This window comes from Carettochelys insculpta, chromosome 11 (assembly GCF_033958435.1).
Source record: "Carettochelys insculpta isolate YL-2023 chromosome 11, ASM3395843v1, whole genome shotgun sequence".
Taxonomy (NCBI): domain Eukaryota; kingdom Metazoa; phylum Chordata; order Testudines; family Carettochelyidae; genus Carettochelys; species Carettochelys insculpta.
Window position 1 is genome coordinate 10,287,599 of NC_134147.1, and position 22,609 is coordinate 10,310,207.

Below are 22,609 nucleotides of genomic sequence, written 5' to 3' on the forward strand. Positions count from 1 at the left end.
GCAACTGAAATTCTAAGTATATCCCACAATTTTTCTCTGGTAATCAAGATTACTGAGTGTCTTCTCTCCAGAGGTTTAGTCTAAATAAACTGGTATTTCTCATACCTTAACATCCAATCACATTTCAATCTCTCATTAAAATAACTTGGGAAATTTTAACTTTAATCCCTTGGTGAGGCTTTTGCAAACTGCATCTCATCTATGCGGCTGACAGCTCAGTGGTGTCACTGTGGTGCAGATGCTGAACTGAATTGCAAGGTTGCCGCTTCTTGATGCTGTGATGAAGCTCTGGGGGGCTTATGGGGGTGGGTGTTTGGGTGTTTGTTGTGCTTAACTGTCTTCTTGTTGTGGTTGTTTGCTTGTGGAGAAGTTAATTTGAAGGGGTACAGCAGTGGGGGGGCTAGCTATGACCCATGGGCTGCATGCAGCCCCACTGGGGCTCCACCTATGGCCTGTGGACCCTCTGGTTGCTCCTTCCTTCCCCACTGCCTCCAGCCTGTATTTGCTAGGAGCTGAGTCTGCATTTGCTAGAGCTGCATGGCTTTGACATGGGGAAGCCTGACTGCCCCTCAGACAAAGCTCTGAAGAAATGGTGGAGAAGCAATTTCCTGCCTGTTCTTGCCCAAATCCTGCAGGCTTCACAGCTGCCCCTTAGGCAGGAGATTAGCACACACTTCCGAAGGGAGAATGGGGCTGCTTCATCCCCGAGGCATCCACCCCTGCTGAGCCTCCCTCTGGCTGGCTGAGGTCACGGAAACCCCTGCAGTCAAGTTCCCTAAGCCCTGTGGTATACAACGCATCCCTAGGGCTTCTCCCCTTCCTGGCTGTGGCTGGCCAGGAAGTGGCTGGGTTACGCGGGTGGCCAGCAGCAGCCTGGAGGAACTAGCTGCCTTTGTCTGAGCAGGAAGGAACAAGCTGCTTCCAGTCACAAGGCAGCAGGGGTGGGGAAAGAGATGAGCTCTGCAGACATGAGCTAGGTCATCCTTTCACCCCCACACCCGATGGCTGGAAGCAGCTCCTGTCCCTTCCCTCCCACACAGTGCCAAGAAGCTCCTGGCAGAAATCTGAGGAGGGAGGCAAATGACCTGTGTGCCCGCCCATGTGTTGTCTGAGGAAGAAGTGGTGCCAGGTACCAGGGGAGGTGGGTCCATCTGGGAGACCCAACCAGGCATGGAGAGCACTTGGCAAGAAGCGTTGGACTGTTTGGCCACTGCCCCTCCTGTCCCACATGAACAAGATGTATGGGAGTTTATGTGTGTGTGAGAGAGATCTCTCCCCATGTGAAACCTAAAGCCTTGATGATAAGAAAGTGAACAAAGAGAAACCAACTAGGCAGTATTTCTTTTTAACACAGGCTCACTCAATCTGATGTTAATTTGAATATTTTACTGAATAGTTCTAATTGATTGCCATTGAATTCGATTGAATACGAGGTATTTTACCAGGTATCCCATTTTCAACAAAGGTAACCAACCGTGATAGCACAGTGCAACAGAGGCCCTGTCCTTGCAATATGGTACCTAAGACTACACTGTGTGTGAAATATTTCAAACCATAGGAGCCAGATCTAGTTGCAGCCAATTATTTTATTTCATCATTTAAAGTAAGTTGACTGTTCTAGTTACGTATAATTAATCACGTGTGATGGGTGGGCTCACAGGTACATGAGGGTAACACAGTATAACTTCCCTGACTTGTGGAACTGCAGGGGGGAGTTTGGCCCTAAGTGGTAGTGGGGGGTTCATTTATGCTCACAACTAAACTAAATTCTGAAGTTTCATTGGCAAGAAGAGCAGGCACCTGTGCTGGGTTTAAACAGACACTGTAGACCAATCAGGTCCCAGGCATTCTACTGATCAGCTACACAGATAGGTATTGACAGAGTTTAATTTTGAGGTTTTCAGTCTGTTTCCCCCTATAGCTCCAAAGAAACTCAGGGCCACAGGTTCTAGCCCTTGGCAATCTGAAAACCACAACAAGAACTAAAAAAGGGTATAAGTGCCATCAAAATAAACAAGAAACCCTCCTGTGAATACTCACATGAAATCCTGTTATGTGAAAATGCCCAAGATTCACACAGACCCCCTTTGGGATCATTACCTAGTCTAGGGTTACCATATTTAAACTCAAAAAGAAGGCACCCCGAGATATAATGTATTAGAGTATATATAGCAAGTTAATACAATAGGAATGGGTAGATACTGACACAGATACACACTCCCTCTCAGGGTGTCCTGTTTTTGCATGTTCAAATACAGTACCCCTAACCTAGTCTAACTCTGAATGCTTACTGTAACAAGATGAGGCCAGCAGACCATGGTTGGAAAGGGGAAAGGCAGTTCAGGATGCAGCCCTGGCTAATGGAAGAAGGGAAACGGCTGACTAAGCACCCAGGTGAACACAGGAGAAAGAGACTGCAATGAATCAGTGATGGCCATCTGATCTCACAGCGGGCATGCTGGCAGGGCTTTCCAAAAGCTGTCCCAGCCAGGGAAGCAGAGGAAGCGAGAGAGCAGGTAGAAGAGGCAGGGAAGCATCTGAGACTGAGATAAGATGAGACAAGACAGACAAGCAGACCAGCAGTGTTTGAAAAGCACAGCAGGCAGGAGGGAGTAGCTCCAAGGAGGGAAGCCTGGCCTCCCCTCCCTCTGACTTTCTGGTGAGACTGAAAGTCTCAACCCTGGCTAGGAGGGACAGACAGCTCAACCAGCCCAGACAGACAGAGCAGGGAGAGGCGCAAGGTGCAGTGTACTCAGCCACACTATGTAAACATATGGCTATGCCAGCAATCTCTCTGATAATTTGACATCCTCACACCTGAGCCTCCTTTGATTCGTAGCACTTGACTTCTCATTCCCCTCTTCAGATTGTCTCTTTCCTCTGACCTACACCCAGTGCCTCTGGCCAGCAGGTCCTCTTCTGGGGTTCAGAGTTTGTCCCAGGAGCTCTTGACAGGTCACTGGGTGGCAGAGCAGAGTACGTGTGTGCCTATGAAGCCTGTAGCCCATGGTTCAAGAACTACAGTAGTCCCTGACGATGTATGATCATGGACAAGCCCCTTTGTCTCCTCTATTAAGGCAGTAAGCTCTTTGTGTCAGGGATCCTACAGTAGGATCCCAATCTCAGCTGAGCACTCAAGGCACTATACATATAATCTCATCCATTCAATGGGCCAACTAAGCCAGAATCAAATGGATACCTTTATCCTCCTATGCCTCTCTTGGGACACAAGGCTTCTGACTGTTTGCTTTCCCTGTAACTCTGTTTCAGGAGTATGTGTATGGCATGAGAGCTCAGCAAGAAATACCAGTTGGCATGTCAGGGGCTAGGCTGCCCACAGGGAAACATTGCTAGTGGGTATATTTGTGAAAGTTATCAGCAATTCTGATTGTCAGGGTTCTCCCAACAAATTATCACTAAATATCTCAAGAAGATGTTGCCTCTCAAACATTGAACTTATTGGATCTGAAGAAGTGGGTCTGTCCCATGAAATTTCATCACCTAATAAATTATTTTGTTAGTCTTTAAAGTGCTACTGGACCGTTTGTTTGTTTTGATAGAATACAGACTAACGTGTCTAGCTCTCTGTCACTATTGAACTTATGTGTGAGTGAATCAGGAGGTGAAAAGTCACAGCAGAGTGGACTGGAGATGAAATTGCTACAGGTATGAAGCTTAATATGGTATCAATTGAGTAGTGGGTGAGCACAGATTCCAAGAAAATCCTGAGCTCTAATCAGGCCAAAAGGACAGGCTGAACTCTAATGACCTGTGCAGCAGCATTTGTTTCAAGTACCAATTTTCCATGGATGGCACAATGGCTGTAAAAGGTATTCCGCAAAAAGAACTTCCAAAAGAGATAGCTGAACAGTAACCTATGCACAAAATTTAGCTGCTCAGGTACTTGAACACAGATGTCCAAAATGGCCAGAATGATTAAAAAAAAACAAAGTAAAGGGGAAAAAAGACACTTTTTAAGGAAATGTGCAGTTACTTAAGTGTCGTTGAATACTCTGAATTGTCCTCCACAGCAAAAAGGCATCCTTGAAGAGCACAGCTACCTGTCAGCATCTGGGCTTTCTGACACTGACGCTTCAGAGTACCACCACATGTGCCATTGCATACTTACCAGCAATAAAAAATGAGCATATATTGGTTATTCCTACACCAAATAAGGATTATTTCCCTGGCATATGGCTGATACTGGGTCTGAATGACAGTCTGTGGGAAATTGTTCCGTTATAGTTCATCCTATGGCATGGTGATGAATACTGGGTTTGTGTAAATTAGGCTGGATGAGAAAGCCTTGTTCCATCATGTCTTTGTGTAATTTAGATTTAAAGAAGCCTACAAGTCATTTCACAATCTACCAACAGGGTTTAAGTGTATTCTTTAGGGAGTACAACTTAAACAGGAAAGAAATGGAAAGTAGATAAAAAAAGTCAAGTGTGAGTTTAACCAGACCACACGGAAGAAAACAGAAAAATTATTTGCAAACCTTTACAATATAACATCTTTTAAATGTAACAGCTGTTTATATGTTTAACATGAAACAGATGTGCTGCATAAGTGCAAATTAAGAGTACTGAAACTGGTATAAAATGCGCAGCGATGATGCGATATATGTTATGATAAACCCAGACCCAGGAAACCTCAAATATTTTTGGGCAAACTGTTTCCCAGGACAAACACCCACAAAACACTCTCACATCCTGACCCACTTCTACCCACACATATTTATTCATAGCAAGAAGAATCATAGTCTTGCTGCTACAGCACAGCAGCTGGAGCCAGGAGGGTATTCTTTTATGTCTGGCTGGTCCTCAGATTTCCTAGAACATCTTTCTCCACAACAGTTTGCCAGTCTGGAAAATTGGAATTATTAATGCTCCAGTGCACTTTAAGATCCTGGACCAAAAGGTTCTATGTCAATGTAAAGTCATCTTATTTATCAAGTAAACAAATACAAATTACACACTGGTGCTCTCTCCCTTTTCTCCCTAATGCAGGAACACACTTTTGTACTGTTCATGCTAATCCACACACAAACTGTTTGGCTTTTACACAGGCCTCTGTTTGTTTTACATTTGCTCTTCAAAATGAAATACATTTGCAGTACTCTCTGGTCATATTTTCAGGGTTGCATTTGGTGGTCTTGAAAAACATGGCTTTTCAACCAGATTGATTTTGTTTTATTTTGATGTATATTTCCTGGGTTTCATTCAATAAAAATCAGAAACACAAATGTTTTCCTCTTAAATAAAATTTTCAGCTTGAGGGTTTGGGGGGTTTTTGGGTGGTGGGGTGTTTGTGTTTTAAAGGCAGTAAATTGTTAGTTACTTAAAACATTTTCAATATTTGGGGGAAATTTGTGCACAAAATGTAAGTTTTTGCACGAACTCTTTTATGCATCTTTTTTTATCCGAAATTTCCTTCCCCTCCCCAACGCATTGACCTTTTCTAACCAACTCTAGTTCTGGACTGATTCTCAGAGGTGCTGGGAACAGGTGGCGAGTTGTATGAATCTGTGGTACCTTGGCACCAGGAATTTCCTGGCCCAAGGCCAGGCTCCATCAAAGTTGGAGCCATGTCTCTCCCTGGTCCTACCTGCCAACCTTCTGCACGTCCCCTGTGTATTCCCCAGCGCACCCTGCCACCCCTGCGCCCTCCTGCGCCTTCCAACGCCAGCCTGCTCCCTTTGTGCAGCTGCCAAAACCTCCCTGCCGCAGGGGTGTATGTGGGTGGATATCTCCATGTGCTGCTCCCAGCAGCTGGACCAGTGCATGAAGACTTGACCCCACCCCACCAGGCCACACTCAAGTGCTGGCAGCTAAGCAGAGTGAGCAGCAGAAAGCCACTCTCTAGCCCTGCTGTATTGCCAGAGGGGGCAGTGGAGCCCCTGGGCTATTTTAAATTGTTCAGGGGCACCAGGCTTGCCAGGGGATGTGTGGAGGCAGGTGGAACATGAGGGGTAGCTGATGGGGTACAGGGACACACTGGCCGCGTCTACACGTGCACGCTACTTCGAAGTAGCGGCGCCAACTTCGAAATAGAGCCCGTCACGGCTACACATGTTGGGCGCTATTCGGAAGTTGAAATCGACATTAGGCGGCGAGACGTCGAAGTCGCTAACCCCATGAGGGGATCGGAATTGCGCCCTACTTTGAAGTTGAATGTCGACGTAGGGCACGTGTAGACAATCTGCGTCCCGCAACATCGAAATAGAGGGGTCCGCCATGGCAGCCATCAGCTGAGGGGTTGAGAGACGCTCTCTCTCTAGCCCCTGCGGGGCTCTATGGTCATCGTGTGCAGCAGCCCTTAGCCCAGGGCTTCTGGCTGCTTCTGCGGCAGCTGGGGATCCATGCTGCATGCACAGGGTCTGCAACCAGTTGTCAGCTCTGTGCATCTTGTGTTGTTTAGTGCAGCTGTGTCTGGGAAGGGTCCTTTAAGGGAGCAGCTTGTTGTTGAGTCCGCCCTGTGACCCTGTCTGCAGCTGTTCCTGGCACCCTTATTTCGATGTGTGCTACTTTGGCGTGTAGACGTTCCCTCGCAGCGCCTATTTCGATGTGGTGCTGCCCAACGTCGAAGTTGAACGTCGACGTTGCCAGCCCTGGAGGACGTATAGACGTTATTCATCGAAATAGACTATTTTGATGCTGCTACATCGAAATAAGCTATTTCGATGTAGTGTGCACGTGTAGACGTAGCCACTGGGGAGAGGGGTGGACGTTGAGCGTGCAGGGTAGCTGGTTGGACCAGAGGACATGACAGGGGAAGCATATGGGGTAGCTGCTGGGGCCAGAGTTACTGGAGCACGGGGTCGCTGGAGCATGCACGTTAGCTGGCAGGCACAGGGGAGATGCTGGAGCACAGGAGGGAGTGGAGTGAGACAAAACCAACTGGGGAGCAGATCAGGAAAAGCCTGAGAGTTTGTAAAGCCAGCCCCCTTTCCTCCCTGTTTTCTCCTGTTTCGTCACAACTGCTCTGCTCATCCCCAAGCCCCGCACCACTCCATCCGACAGAACAGCTGCAGCTCTCTGTGCAAAATGAGTTCTTCTGGCTGGCCCAACAATTCGCTTAACAGAAGTTGATTGGGGTGGAATCAAAAGGTGGGGAGATTGAAATCACGGCCCATCATCACAATAATAAAAATAAAACCAACTGACGTCTCCCCTTAAAGCTCAATAAAACCCAACGACCTGACACTTCTCTGTAAGCATCAATGATTTGCTCATGATTAGTATCTCTGGTCATGCCTTTTTCAATCTGCAGTACACACAAAGCTGACAGTCTCTCTTGACCCATTGTGGATCGTATCCAGGTTCGTACCCGTCACATGGCAGAAAATGATGTCTCACAGGTAGCTGTGCCAACAGGCAGCCCAATTTCAAAAGTTTTGTAAAATGCGGATAAAATGTTATTGAAGCAGCAGCTTTCAGCCTCTCCAAAGTGATCTCTGGCAAATCTATCTTAGGGTACTTCTATACTTACAAGGGGCTCGACGCACTTTGACCGATCTTCTGGAGATCAGTTTTGCCACACGTGTGAAGACATGGCAAAATCAATCTCTTTTGGCTCGGCTATTGACCCTGGTACTCCACACTCCATGGTATTCCATGGAGTAAGTGATGTCAGCATAAGCCCAAAAACCTCTATCTACACCAGGGAATAAAGTCAACCCTGATACATCGATTCTAGCTACACTAATGGCATAGCTAGATACTAGTATCTGGGATCAACTTTGTTCCCTGGTGTAGACCAGACCTCTATCAAATGCATTGCTGCATGAGCTAGTGTTGAACTGATGGAAAGGGCACTGGCTTATTGACAGAGCAGTCCATCAACACCTTTTGGATCATGCTTTATAACTGTATCTACACTTTTTGTTATTTCCATTGTCTGGGATAACAACCTGTGATTGCATTCACCGATCACAATAATCAATCCAGGAAAATACAGCTGTCTGCCCCTTTTTTCTTGAGCACACTCATTTTTAGATGGCTGATAGTCTCATTGTCTGAGTGTGCGTGTAAAAACTGAGCAGGCAAGGAAGATGAGCTTTTTCACAGCTAGTTTGTGAGCATTTGTGCTGGGGTAACAGGGAAATCATGCCACTCACAGGACCTCTGGGCTTCTTTCCACACATCATCCCACTTAGCCTTTGTTCACGTGTTGACAGTTCTGCACAGTAAACTACAGGCCAGGATAGTGTTGTGTTTTGTTCCTGCCCAGCTTTGTGTACTGTTTGAATCATACAGGGTGAACCTCTCTCATCCAGCACCTTCAGGACCTGACCAGTGTTGGACAAGAGAATTTGCTGGACTATGGGAGGTCTACAGTAAAATTCCTTTAATCCAGCACGTCCAGGACCAGACTAGTGACAAATTACCAAATTTGCCAGACTATTGGAAGTCACCATAACCCCCACGCCCTAGTTCAACCCCCCCATCGTGGCTCACCACCCCTGCGCATCCCCAGCTTCTTCTCTACCATGCGCTCCTGCAGCTTCTTCACCTCCCCGCACTTCTCCGCTTCTTGACCCCCATGCATCTCCACCCTCACCTCCCCCGCACACCCTGGCTTCAAGCCCCACATGCCCTGGCTCCAACCACTGCATGCCGCCCCCCTGCAACCCTAACCCACCCCACGCTTAACCCCTCATGCCCCCCTCTCATGACCCTGACCCCACCACCCAAGATCCCCAATTTACACAAATTTCAAGCTATGTGCATCTCAGCGGATGCCAGACCATCAGGATTTCTGGACTGTCAGAGGTCGGATTAAAGGAATTTTACTGTGTATTGTCTATCACCATCAACACTTCCACATTTTACTGGGCTCTTAGAAGACATTTAAGGGTAGATTATAACTAAATAACAGCACAGAACACTGAGAGCCAGGACTGGTGGCTGGAAACAAACTTTATGGCACCATGGGAAACTTGGCCATACTTATGATAAGTGGTTGTCCAGCTACCTAAAATCATGCTGGATTATGGATGTTGCCCAATGAGAGAGTTCTGAATTAGAGAGGTTCAGGCTATACTAAGATCACAGTAAAATAATCAAGCACCCACAAAAATCTACGTTCTGCACATTTTTCATCAAACTTGATGCTTCAAGAAATATTCAATAGGGAGATTCTGGTAGTCCCAACAAACTGATGAGAATTGCTCTCATAGAATTTTTTACAGCAGAGACATTTTTCCATCCTGTGTCACTTAAACTGGACAATGTCAGTTTTATTCCAAGCATCTTGGTGTGCATGGTGTGTGCCAGGCTGCGAAAAGATGATAAACAGGGTCCTTTGGGGTATAAAAAAGCCCCTGTTGCTGTCTGGTTTACTTTGCCAGTCTCAAGTAAAATCAAATTCAATTTATAAGCTGTGTGGAGTACAGCTATATAGCCATGCAGACAGACAGACAGACAGATGGATATAGATGGGAGGGTAGGAGGAAGGGACAGACGGATGGCTGGATGGACAGACAGACAGATATGGGCAATCTTGCAGCATTTTTTTTCTGCTGTATTCCACTTACATGACCTGCCATGATAGCAGCCCCATCATAACATTGTGCTATGACTGACAAGTTTGCAATCCCTGATGCTTGTAAGAATGGCTTAAAGTGGTCATAGATGGCATCAGTATCCCCTCACTCAGAGCAATCAACAAATCCTAGAAATTATTCTTTTATTTCCAGATTTTCCGTGTCTCACACAACCTGTGTGCTTCATGAACAAGAACAGTAAAAACACATTCCCCTGAATTTTCTGAATAATTGTGCTTTCCACAACATCAGGAACAATTTGAAAAAGCTCATTTTGAGCTGAGTAGTTTGTGAAAGTGAAGGACCCTCCCCCTCTCCTTTTTTTTTTTTTTGCAAAGGGCTCATCTTATGTTGAAACCCAATTGTATTATTCCAGGAAATTTCCCCAAGATTGCTAATTCCTCCCTCCTCACCCCTGGCTATGGCTTGTTTAGCCAGGTCAAGCAGCACGCTGAGGATTTGTGAATTTGTGATCATTTACCAGCCATGCCAGTGCTGAGCCCAATTTTTTGATGGCTTGAAAAAATGCCACCTTTCAGAACACTGCTCGTGCATGGCAGATTGTATATCGGGGTCAGCAACCCTCAGCACATGTGCCAAGAGTGGCACAAGAGCCAATTTTCATCAACACACAAGGCAGGAGCTCAGCCCTGCCCTTCTTCCCCCATGCAGCAGGGAGCTTGCTCAAAGCCATGTCACCCATGGATTAACAAAAGACCAGCTAGTAACACCAACCATCACCTAAACAGTAAAGCTCTGCATCTTGTATCAGAGGAGTAGCCGTGTTAGTCTGTATCCGCAAGAACAACAAGAAGTCCTGTGGCACCTTACAGACTAACAGATTTTTGGAGCATAAGCTTTCATGGGCAAAGACTCACTTCGTCAGATGCATGTAATGTAGATTCTAGAGGCAGGTCTAATTGTACAGGCTCATGAAAAGAAGGAAGTACCAATGAAGAGGAAGGCCAGAGTTGGCGAGGTCAGTTCAGCCTGGAAGGATGTGGCCCACTTCCAGCAGCTGATGTGGAGCTGTGAACATCAAGAGAGAAGAAACTGGTTTTGTAGTTGGCCAGCCATTCCCAGTCTCTGTTCACGCCTTGATTGATGGTGCCAAATTTGCAAATAAATTGTAGCTCTGCAGTTTCTCCTTGAAATCTGTTTCTGACTCTCTCCCTGGACACTCAGTAGCGGATGTAAAAGTAGCCATCCCTGCAACAAAAAAGCTTCAAAAACAGCCTCCAAAGAGGAACTGCAGAGTTACACTTCATTTGCAAAACAGGAGACATAGCAACTGCTAGGTTGGCTGTCAGAAACCACTGTACTCTTAGGCTTTTTTAACAGATGTTCTTCCCACCAAACATGGGCCAGGGGAATGTCACTACAGCAGGCAGCCAATGAAGTCTCAGAAATTGAGGCCAGGTCTACACTAGCAGTCTAAGTCAATTGTAGATATAGATGCATTGCTAGAATCAAGAACAACAAGAGGCCTAGTGGCGCCTTATAGACTAACAGATATTTTGGAGCATAAGCTTTTGTGGGCAAAGACCCGCTTCATCAGATGCATCTTGTTCTCGAAGCTACAGACCAACACAACTTCCTCTCTGATCCTTGTCACCAAGCTAGAATCAAGTTATCTACAATCCACTTACCTGGCCGTCCTCTCAGGGGGAAGTCACCCAGAGAACCTCTCCCATTGACTGCCCTTATCCTCCTAACAATGAGCACAGGGGTCAACTCTCAGCCTCGGAGAGTTTGATTTTTTGCTTCCCTGCTAGGCACAAGGAAATTGAGCCCCCAAAGATCGACCCTGACCCTGTTGATCTTCCCTGTAATGACGACATATCCTCAGTCACTTACTTAGCCTGGACTAGCAGGGAGGGTCCAGGGGGGCTTGGACCTAGGCAACGCCCCGCACACACACGACCAAATGAGGAGGGGGCTGGGGGTTGGGGAGAGGGCAAAGGGCGGAGATACGCCCAGCAGGGGGCTCCAAAGCGCCTGGGCTGGGCAGGGCGAAGCGAGGCCGTCTCAGCGGGGAGCTGGCTGGCGCGGGGGGGAAGCAGCCTGTGCCCGCCCTGGTGCGGGGGGACTCGAGGGTGAGGGGCCGCGGAGGCAGGAGGGGACCCGGGAGGGGGCGGGGCGCAGGGCTGCCCTCGGGGCGGGAGGCGCTGGAGCTCGCTGGAGGGGGCGGCCTGGGGAGCGTAATCCCGCCCTGGCCTGGGTGCTGGGGAGGCGGTGGCTGCTCCATCTTCCCCGCCCCGGGACCTACCTGACCCGTAGCGAAGGCCGGCGCTGGCAACCCACGTGGGGCGGGGCGGGGGCCGGGACAGCAGCGCCTCCCTCAGCCTCTCTGCCCGGGGGATGGGCATTTCCGCGGGGGAGGCAGGGCCCAGCCAGCTGAGCCCCTCATGGCAGGGTCTGGGGCGGCCCAGGCCGGGAGACGCAGCTAATGGCCCCGCTCCGCTCCGGCAGACCGCGGGCGAAGCTGCCCTGGAGTTGACGCCCGGCGGAGCCCAGGAGCCGCCTCTGCGGAGGGGAGAGCCCGGCTCCCGAGAGGTGAGCGCCGCTGCCGCAGCCGCGCACGGGGACGGGGGGTCGGGCAGAGCCTGCGCGGGCACCACAGAGCCACCGCCGGTCCCCGCCCAGCAAAGCCCGGCCCGGCCCGCACCCCGCCGGAGACGACAGAGAAGGAGGAACAGAAACAAGTGAGCCCCGGCCCCGTCCCAGAGCTCCCCACTCCCAGCCCCTGCGCGCCCCGGTCCCTTCCCAGAGCTCCCCACTCCCAGCCCCTGCGCGCCCCGGTCCCGTCCCAGAGCTCCCCACTCCCAGCCCCTGCGCGCCCCGGTCCCGGCCCAGAGCTCCCCACTCCCAGCCCCTGCGCGCCCCGGTCCCGTCCCAGAGCTCCCCACTCCCAGCCCCTGCGCGCCCCGGTCCCGGCCCAGAGCTCCCCACTCCCAGCCCCTGCGCGCCCCGGTCCCTTCCCAGAGCTCCCCACTCCCAGCCCCTGCGCGCCCCGGTCCCTTCCCAGAGCTCCCCACTCCCAGCCCCTGCGCGCCCGGTCCCTTCCCAGAGCTCCCCACTCCCAGCCCCTGCGCGCCCCGTCCCCGTCCCAGAGCTCCCCACTCCCAGCCCCTGCGCGCCCGGTCCCTTCCCAGAGCTCCCCACTCCCAGCCCCTGCGCGCCCGGTCCCTTCCCAGAGCTCCCCACTCCCAGCCCCTGCGCGCCCGGTCCCTTCCCAGAGCTCCCCACTCCCAGCCCCTGCGCGCCCCGGTCCCTTCCCAGAGCTCCCCACTCCCAGCCCCTGCGTGCCCCGGTCCCTTCCCAGAGCTCCCCACTCCCAGCCCCTGCGCGCCCCGGTCCCTTCCCAGAGCTCCCCACTCCCAGCCCCTGCGCGCCCCGGTCCCGGCCCAGAGCTCCCCACTCCCAGCTCCTGCGTGCCCCGGTCCCTTCCCAGAGCTCCCCACTCCCAGCCCCTGCGCGCCCCGGTCCCTTCCCAGAGCTCCCCACTCCCAGCCCCTGCGCGCCCGGTCCCTTCCCAGAGCTCCCCACTCCCAGCCCCTGCGCGCCCGGTCCCTTCCCAGAGCTCCCCACTCCCAGCCCCTGCGCGCCCGGTCCCTTCCCAGAGCTCCCCACTCCCAGCCCCTGCGCGCCCCGGTCCCTTCCCAGAGCTCCCCACTCCCAGCCCCTGCGTGCCCCGGTCCCTTCCCAGAGCTCCCCACTCCCAGCCCCTGCGCGCCCCGGTCCCTTCCCAGAGCTCCCCACTCCCAGCCCCTGCGCGCCCCGGTCCCGGCCCAGAGCTCCCCACTCCCAGCTCCTGCGTGCCCCGGTCCCTTCCCAGAGCTCCCCACTCCCAGCCCCTGCGCGCCCCGGTCCCTTCCCAGAGCTCCCCACTCCCAGCCCCTGCGCGCCCCGGTCCCGGCCGAGAGCTCCCCACTCCCAGCCCCTGCGCGCCCCGGTCCCGTCCCAGAGCTCCCCACTCCCAGCCCCTGCGCGCCCCGGTCCCTTCCCAGAGCTCCCCACTCCCAGCCCCTGCGCGCCCCGGTCCCGGCCCAGAGCTGCCCACTCCCAGCCCCTGCGCGCCCCGGTCCCGGCCCAGAGCTCCCCACTCCCAGCCCCTGCGCGCCCCGGTCCCTTCCCAGAGCTCCCCACTCCCAGCCCCTGCGCGCCCCGGTCCCGGCCCAGAGCTGCCCACTCCCAGCCCCTGCGCGCCCCGGTCCCGGCCCAGAGCTCCCCACTCCCAGCCCCTGCGCGCCCCGGTCCCTTCCCAGAGCTCCCCACTCCCAGCCCCTGCGCGCCCCGGTCCCGAGCCCCAGAGCGGGGCGAGTGTAGCGCGGTGCCCCCTCTGCGCGGGCCGCGCCTGCCCCGAAGCCGGGGAACAGCGGCCGGGAGAGGCGGAAGGACATGGGAACGGAGCGCGCGTGTGTGGCAGGTCCCGGGGACACCGTGAAAACACGGCCCCGTTCTCTCGGCAGGGTAGGCGGCGAGCCCCGGTGGGGCTGGGAGGCGCGCGCCGGAGCCGGGCTCCAGGCTGGGTCGTGCAGAGACGGGAGGTGACTCCGTCCTCTGGCCTAAGCCTAACAAGCCGGGCTGAAGGCAGCATCTCTCCCGCGCCCCCTCCTCCCCGACGGGCCCGAACATGATGTGCTTCGGGGCGCTGGCCTGGGTGGGGATGGATTTTCCTAGCCCGGAACACTGAGAGCAAGAGGGAGAAGGGGCTCTGGGGAAGGTCTCAGCTACCCCGGGGGAGTTACTGAGAGCCTGCCCTGTGCTGAGTCAGCTCGTGCTTTGCGCTGGGCATTGTGCTGTGGTGTCGGGTAGAAGATGATATTTGAAGTTTGCAGCTGGACAGAGCAGAGTGCCAAAGCCCAAGGCACTGCTGCTCCCGCTGTCCCTGGGAATCAGCAGGGGGGAGACAGAAAGGCTTCCAACTTAGGTTGAATGATTTGTTTGTTCCTGAAACACAGGCTCATGAAAAGTGGAAGGGTTCTTTCCTCCTTCAGCACAGAGGAAATCAAGCTAATTATTTTTGACAACCATAGTGAAGCTGTACAAACCTAAATCAAGAACAAAGTGGTTACCTGTCTTCAGAAAATAAATCAACAACATAATAGTGACAAATGCCATGGCTTTAACCAGTTTAAGCACTAAATATTCTGAAACCTCAGTGTTTATTTAAGTAGAACAACAGGTCCTCAAGTAACATTTAATATTGTATTACAAATTACTTCTTTAGGGTCTCAGCAGAAGGTGTCAAGTTATTAGTAAATATTGTGGTTCGTACCGTTGAAAGGAAATTGTATGTGTCGATGAGGAAACTGCACCAAGGATAATGATATTCCAGAAGTGCTTTAGTGACACTGTAATTAATCATGGTTACAGGAGTTTTCCTAAAGGATCTGATTTTACTCTGCAGAAGCGAGGGCTTTTGCTGAAATTGTAGCTGAAATCATCACTCAGTATTAGAGCGAGATCCCTTTAAACGTCTCCAACAACATTGCTCTGAGGTTTTTGGCTAAACTGACAGCAGTTTACTTTTAAATACATTAATCTGTTTTGATATTGCAAAAATTAGATACACACAGTTCAGCCACTGGATGCTTTTACGTATCATACCGTGAACTCTGTAATTCATTGGGCTAGATTACTCTCACTGGAATGTTAGACTTCTCAGGTGAGCAAATAAGGATTTCCAGGGCTGAGCTATTGATTTACATCAAACGCTTGTGAGTCTACAGCTTTTAGACAAGCAAATATCACATTTCTGTACAGGGTCCGTTGTGAGCAGACAGGGATAGAAGCTGTCTGTGCAAGTACCCAAATGACATTTGAGTTTGGAGGGAAAATGCCCTTACAGACTTGGAGATATAAATGTAGTCTGGGTTGAGACCCTTTGATAATGCCAGTCTTTATCCTCTGTACAATGGAAAATGTTTTACCTTCAAGTGTGAATTGCTTTGTTGATGGAATTATGTTAGACATTTAAAGCTATAGCACTGTAGTTTTTGTGGCTAAAACCTCTAGGTTCAAGTTCTGAGGTTTGTCCAGGTTGCGCTTACTACATGATTTTACATTACCTCTGTTCTCCCTCATGTCTGCGGCTGATGACCACTGGGTCCTAGCCATATCAGTAGTTTTTTGTTTTACTTTGAATTAAGTGATTGCTTAATTAACTTGAGCTGTCTAACACCTTACTAAAGAAAAAAACGCGTAATCCTCTAGCACTTCAGCCTATGTCTACAGCGCACCCTAAACTCTGAATACTTAAAAAATTAAACGAGTTAATTTTGAACTTGGTTATTTCTGCATTTGATGCTGTCTACACAGTGCCAAATTTGAAATACTGTGCTATTTCGAGGCATCCATTACTCCTCCTGAAACGAGGTGTAGAAGGATGCTGAAAAAGCACACCCATTATTTAAAAAAAAAAGTGTTGTGAAATACCAGGTGCAATTCCTAGATGTGGAGTAGCTATTTCAGGATACCTCTGCATCGCCAAACAGCTCTGCCGTGTAGACATAGCCTTAAAGACTAACAATTTTATTGGTTGGCTCATGAGCTTTCGTGGGTAAGACCCACTTCATCAGACTTACATCTCACATTAATACCCACAAAAGCTCATGACCTAAGCAATAAAATTGTTAGTCTTTAAGGTGCTACAAGATGGCTTAGGTTTTTTTGGGCGTGGGGGTTGGTTGACTGGTTGGGTTTTGATGTTTTTTGTTTTTGTTTTGTTTCATTTGGCGATGCTACAGACTACCATGGCTTGCCCCTCTGAGACTTTTCTAAAGAATAGTCTGGCTAGTAGCATGTCAGGGAAAGGCTCTGACATGGGAGAGATAGCCAGGCAAAGCCCCAGCAGTTCCTTAGTGCTGGCACCTGTCACTGTGGCAAGGGAAAGGCTCTGGCACGGGGAGTCAGGGGTGGTGGGTGTAAGGGGCAAAGGGAGGCAATGCCTCCCCTGGGTCTTAAGGCTCAAATCTTCCCTCTGCCTATCCCTGTTCTGACAGTTCCCGAAGGCTCCCAAAGCAGACTGTTGCAGCTTGGAGGCTGGTGATTCTTCCCCAGAATTGGACCTGTAAACTTAAAAGCAAAATCCCTTCCAGCTCACCAGAGCTCCCAGCATCACAGTTGTGCATTACTCTGTCTACAGGACCTAAGCTTAAACTTTGCTTTCAGTATTTCATTAGTTTGTTGCTGAAGATTATAAAATCACATCTCTAAAAAAAATTCTTGCATAGACTTTTAGATGAACAATCTGAGCATTCAGGTTTAGCTCTAAATCAGGGGTCAGCAGCCCTCGGCACAGGTGCCAAGTGGCACACAAGCTGATTTTCATTGGCTCATGAGGCAGGAGATCAGCCCTGCTCCTCCTCCCCCATATGGCCTGGATCTTGCTCAAGGCCATGCCACCTGTGGATTAATAGAAGACCAGCTATTGGTCTTAATGCCAATATCTGCTGTATGGTACTTCTATCTTTTCTGAACCCTGCTTGCTTGTCTGCTAGATGTTCCTCTTTCTGCGATCTTAGTCTCTCAGTCAGTATCACCATCAGCACCTTGCCTATATGACTCCTTAGGGCAATTGTTCTATAGTTCTTGCACTCCAATATACTTCCTTTCTTGGGTATTGTCACTAGCACAGATCTTGTCCATGCCGTAGGTGCCTTCCCTTCTTTCCATGCTATATTACATAGTTGGTGTATTTCCTGAATCACGCTTTCTCTGCCATATTTGATCATCTCTCCCGTGATCTTATCATTTCCAGGGCTCTTGTTGTTCTTTAGTCATTTCACTGCTTTTTCTACTTCCTCCTTCAAAATATCGGTCTCGGTCTCGATGCTCAGTGGAGATATCACTTTCAGTTCTTCAATCAATTTCTCTGAGACACTTAGTCTACAGAAACTAAGCCACTCTGCACTGGACAGGAAAAGATGGAAGGAAATAGTGAGAGACACATCAGACACCAACGGGTGCTGAGCCCACAGTTGATGATGATGATGATGAGCTAATGCTGCCAGCCACACCCTAAACAGTAAAGCTCTGCATCTTATTATTAATTAATGAAGCTGTTGTAAGTACAATTTCAACAACTATCTCTGGCACTTGGACCATGCATAGAGGTCAAACGGTCAAATTTTGGCACTCTGCTTTGGAAAGGTTGCTGACCCCTGGTCTAACTGATTGGATCTTCAGACATATGGGCCATGTCTACACTGGTACAAATCTTCAAAATAGCCATGCTAATGGCCATTTCGAAGATTACTAATGGGGCGCTGAATGGATATTCAGCGCCTCATTAGCAGTCGCATGGTTCAGGCCATGGCGCTTCAAAAGCGCCGCTTTTGAACACCCTTCAGCTGAGAGGAATAAAGGGATTTCGAAAGGTGCGGGGTCCTTTCGAAAAAGACCCCCGTGTAGCCACACCACGACCGGAAGTGTGCAAATGCTAATGAAGCACTGAATATTCAATTCAGCACCTCATTAGTAATCTTCAAAATTGCCATTAGCATAGCTATTTTGAAGATTAGTACCAGTGTAGACACGGCCATGTCTTTTTTTTTAAATACGGTCTTCAAAAGCCCTGCTCCCCAACCCCATCTAAAACATGCATTTTAATTACTATTTAATTATTGATTACAAAAACTTGCTTACAAAATCTAACCTTTCTATCCACCCCTACTCTCCTTTCACCCCCTGTTGAAGAGAGCCCTTAAAAGGACAACATTCCTTTTCTTCCAGACAGCTGGGAAAATTTACCTCTCTTTTCTTCTGCCTATTTGATGGATTAGTTTTAAGGGACTCTTTTGCCAAAACCAGTATCTTACGAAGATATAAAATGCTTTGTTATACCTACAATCTTTGGAAACATTTTTAACATAAACATAGGCTGAAATGTCATAAACATGCCTATTGTTAAGGAGCTCGCACACAATAAATTATTGCTCCCTTTTTCTAAAAGCAACGAACTTTGTTATGAATGCACTAAACTCCTCTGACTGATTAATTTAAAATAATGTCTTTGTTTCAGTGTGTTAAATATGCAGTAATCTGGAATGAAATGTAAAACAGAGAAGAGATGCATCATGTATTCCATAATATTTAATCAAAACAAAAAGCAGTCAAGTAGCACTTTAAAGACTAGCAAACTGGTTTATTAGGTGAACTTTCGTGGGACAGACACACTTCTTCAGACCATCGCCAGACCAGAACAGACTCAATATTTAAGGCACAGAGAACCAAAAACAGTAAGCAAGGAGGACAATATTGAGTCTGTTCTGGTCTGGCTATGGTCTGAAGAAGTGGGTCTGTCCCACGAAAGCTCACCTAATAAACTAGTTTGCTAGTCTTTAAAGTGCTACTTGACTGCTTTTTGTTTTGATAGTGTATAGACTAGCACGGCTTCCTCTTTGATAATATTTAATGTTGCATTCAGCCAGACTTGCCCTAACTACGAAGTTTTTGCAAATAAATCTGACAAACTTCAGGGTATATTTTATATTTACTTTGAAAGTGCCGTGTTTCGCTCGCACACGACACGGAAAGGACCCTGCAAATGTCAAAATCATAGGAATGAGGGGATTTTGATGTTTGCAGTGTCCTTTGCAAAGGACCCCCCATATAGACAAGCTGCACGTGAGTGAAACATGGCACTTTTGAAGTGCTGTGGCCAGCAGCATACTAAGGAGGCACTGAATATTCATTTCAGCTCCTCATTAGTATTCTCTGATTTGGCCATTTTGAAGTTTTGGCAAAGTGTAGGTGTAGCCATGGAACTGGAAGGAACCTCTGGAGGTCATCTAGTCTAGCCCTGTGACCTCTTGGGAGGGCCAAGCACCATCCCTGACATCTACTTGCCCCAGATCCCTAATTGGCCTGCTCAAGGATTGAACTCACAACCGTGGGTTCAGTAGGCCAATGCTCAAACCACTGAGCTATATCTCCCTTCTCTCCTACTGTGACTGCTGTTTTTTTTATTCCCAAATATTTTGCTTTTAATTAGGTACTTTCTGCTTGTCCAGTCTTCCCCAGGCCCAACAATAAGGGGGATGAAGAAGAAAGTTGCCCCCGGGCCTGGCTTTTCATAGGGGTCCAGAGCTGTGGCCACCACCACTGCTACTTTAGCAGGGAGACCAGCATTTCACAAAGTACGAATCTTGACCCAAAAGGGAGCTGCAAAAAGACTGCAAGTTTATTGTGGGAGGGGATCATGATATTGCCACCCCTAATTCTGTGCTACCCTCAAAACTGGGTGGCTGGGGAGTGGTTGCTGTTGGCCAGGCCCCCAGCTCTGAAGGCAGACCCTGCCAGCAGCAACATAGAAGTATTGGCAGCAATACCACACCACACCACCCTTTCTTCTGTGCTGCTGCCTTCAGAGCCAGGGGTATGCCTGCAAAGCAGCTTTATTCCAAAATAAGCTATTCTGGAACAGCTATTTCAGAATAACACTGCTACACATACAAATGTATTTCAAAGTAGCACTGAGCTATTGTCTGCACACCTAGGCCATGTCTACACTACAGCAATCTTTCAAAAGAAGCCCTTCCAGAAGATCTCTTCTGAAAGAACTTCTTTCGAAAGAGAGCATCCACACACAAAAATGCAAATCAAAAGAGTGATCTGCTCTTTCAAAAGAGAGCATCCACACAGCCCCTGCTCTTTCGAGAGAACAGACCAGGGATCGAAAAATCAGGTGCCATGAGGACCACTCTTTCGAAAAAAGGGCCTGCAGACCATCTACACACATTTTCTTTCAAAATAAGCTTTTGAAAGAAGGAGTTCTTCCTGAAATGGAGGTGGAAGAGCTCTTTCAAAAGAAGTGCTGCGCATTTTTGATCTAATTTCCAAAGAACACTTTTTGTGTGTAGATGCTCCACTGGATCCATCAGACAGAGACAAACATCTACAAGACCTTTACCAAGCTTTCCTCAAACTACAATACCCACCTAAGGAAGTGAGGAAACATTGACAGAGCCAGATGGGTACCCAGGAGCCACCTGCTACAGACAGGCCTCGCAAAGAAAACAAGAGACCACCACTGGTCATCACATACAGCCCCCACCTAAGGCCTCTCCAATGCATCATCAGTGATCTGCAACCCATCCTGGACAATGATCCTTCACTCTCACAGACCTTGGGAGGCAGGCCTGTCCTCACCTACAGACAGCCTGCCAACCTTAAACAAAGTCTCACCAGCGACTATAGATCACAGCACAATAACTCTAAACCTGGAACCAATCCCTGAAACAAACCTCGCTGCCAACTCTGCTCACATATCTATACCAGTGATATCATCACAGGACCTAACATCAACCATACCATCAGGGGCTCCTTTACCTGCACATCTACTAGTACAATATATGCCATCATATGCCAGCAATGTCCCACTACAATTTACATTGGCCAAATTGGACAGTCTCTATGGAAAAGAATAAATGGACATAAATCAGACATCAGGAATGGTAATGTACAGAAACCTGTGGGAGAGCACTTCCATCTACCTGGACACACAGTAACAGATTTAAATGTAGCAGTCCTAAGACAAAGAAATTTCAAAAAATCAAATGGAGCGAGAAATCTCTGAGCTGCAATTTATTTGTAAATTTGACTCCATTAACCAAGGATTAAACAGAGACTGGGAGTGGCTGGCCCCTTACAAAAGCAGCTTCTCTGCCTTGGGTGTTAATATCTCCCCATTAGACTCTAACATGGGCCCACATCCCACTGTCTGATCTGACTTGTTTTTTCCTCTTTTGATACATACTACTGATAATGGGCCACTTCCACCTTGCTGAATAGACCTTGTCAGCTCTGGCCCTCCCTTTTACTGGGACCCCACTCGTTAAATACCTCTCTGAAACCCTCCCCCCACTCGTGCATCTGATGAAGCGGATCTTTTTCTACTAAAGCTTATGCTCCATAATATCTGTTAGTCTGTAAGGTGCCACATGACTGCTTGTTGTTCTCCTTCTTTCAAAAAGTATTTCAAAAGAACTTGCTAGTGCAGACACGACCATAGTGCCTGTTTCAAAATAGCTATTTCAAAAGAGGCATTGTTAAGACAGCTCACATCTACACAGCCCCTCCGTTTGGAAAGGGACATGTAAGTGCAGTGAATTAAAAATGCTAATGATGTGCTGATATGAATATTTAGCACCTCATTTGCATAATGGCCACTCACCGCGTCAAAAGTGCTGTTTTCGAAACGCAGAACATCTGTGTAGATGGGGTTCCTTTCAAAGGAAGCCCCATTTTCGAAAACATCCTTCTTCCTAATTCTTTTCAGGAAGAAGGGTGCTTTCGAAAGTGAGGCTTCCTTTTGTATTCATATCAGCACCTCATTAGCATTTTTGATCTGCTCTATTTACATGCCCCTTCCCAAAGGGAGGGGCAGTGTAGACACGGCCACAGGGAATAGCACTTATTTTGAAATAGGCGCTGTTCCTCATAGAGTTAGAGTTAGCAGTTTCAAAATAACTTGACCCCTATTTCAAAATTTTTGTGCCATGTAGACACTAGGATAGTTACTTTGAGATAACGGCCATTAATGCAAAATAATTACTCCAGGTGAGCAGGCCACAGTGCAGAAATAAGAGATGGCAAAGCCATCCTTCCTTCTGTGCTTCCACTGGCAATGGCTCCACCTCCAAAGCTAGGCCAGTAGGCCCTGTTCTTCAGCTGCCCAGTTCTGAAGGCAGCACTGACATCTTCGGCAGGGCAGAAGTAAGGGTAGCAGTACAACAACCCTTGCCCCCTATAATAACCCTGCAACATCTGCCCCACACACATACACACTCAAGATCCCTGCAATTACACCTCTGAAATTTCAGATTTAAATAGCTGAAAACATGAAATTTGGGATTTAAAATCTTAGGATCATGAAACTGGCCAAATGGGCTTTGAATTTGGTAGGGCCCAAGCCATTCCTCACCAAACACATTGCTATATACAACCTTGCAGCGGGCACTGTGGGCGTGAACACAACAACTCTGAAAGAAACATTTCTCATGAAGACGAGTCCTACGATACAAATGAGTCATACGATACAAGGTGTATTTTTTA

The 22,609-nt window shown here is 48.8% G+C and overlaps 1 protein-coding gene and 1 long non-coding RNA gene across 2 annotated transcripts in view; both read right to left on the minus strand.

Annotated features, from left to right (window-relative positions):
• The window catches only part of LOC142019382 (uncharacterized), a 35,615-nt gene extending 23,767 nt beyond the window's left edge, over positions 1-11,848 (minus strand). The window contains exons 1-2 of the long non-coding RNA XR_012647046.1: positions 11,817-11,848; positions 11,197-11,258 (exon numbers count right to left, since the gene is read on the minus strand). This is a non-coding gene — a long non-coding RNA (uncharacterized LOC142019382). The remainder of the gene's footprint in view (positions 1-11,196; positions 11,259-11,816) is intronic.
• Positions 1-22,609, minus strand: part of LOC142019263 (uncharacterized) — a 198,363-nt gene that overhangs the window by 56,271 nt on the left and 119,483 nt on the right. The gene's annotated exons all lie outside the window — the stretch shown is intronic.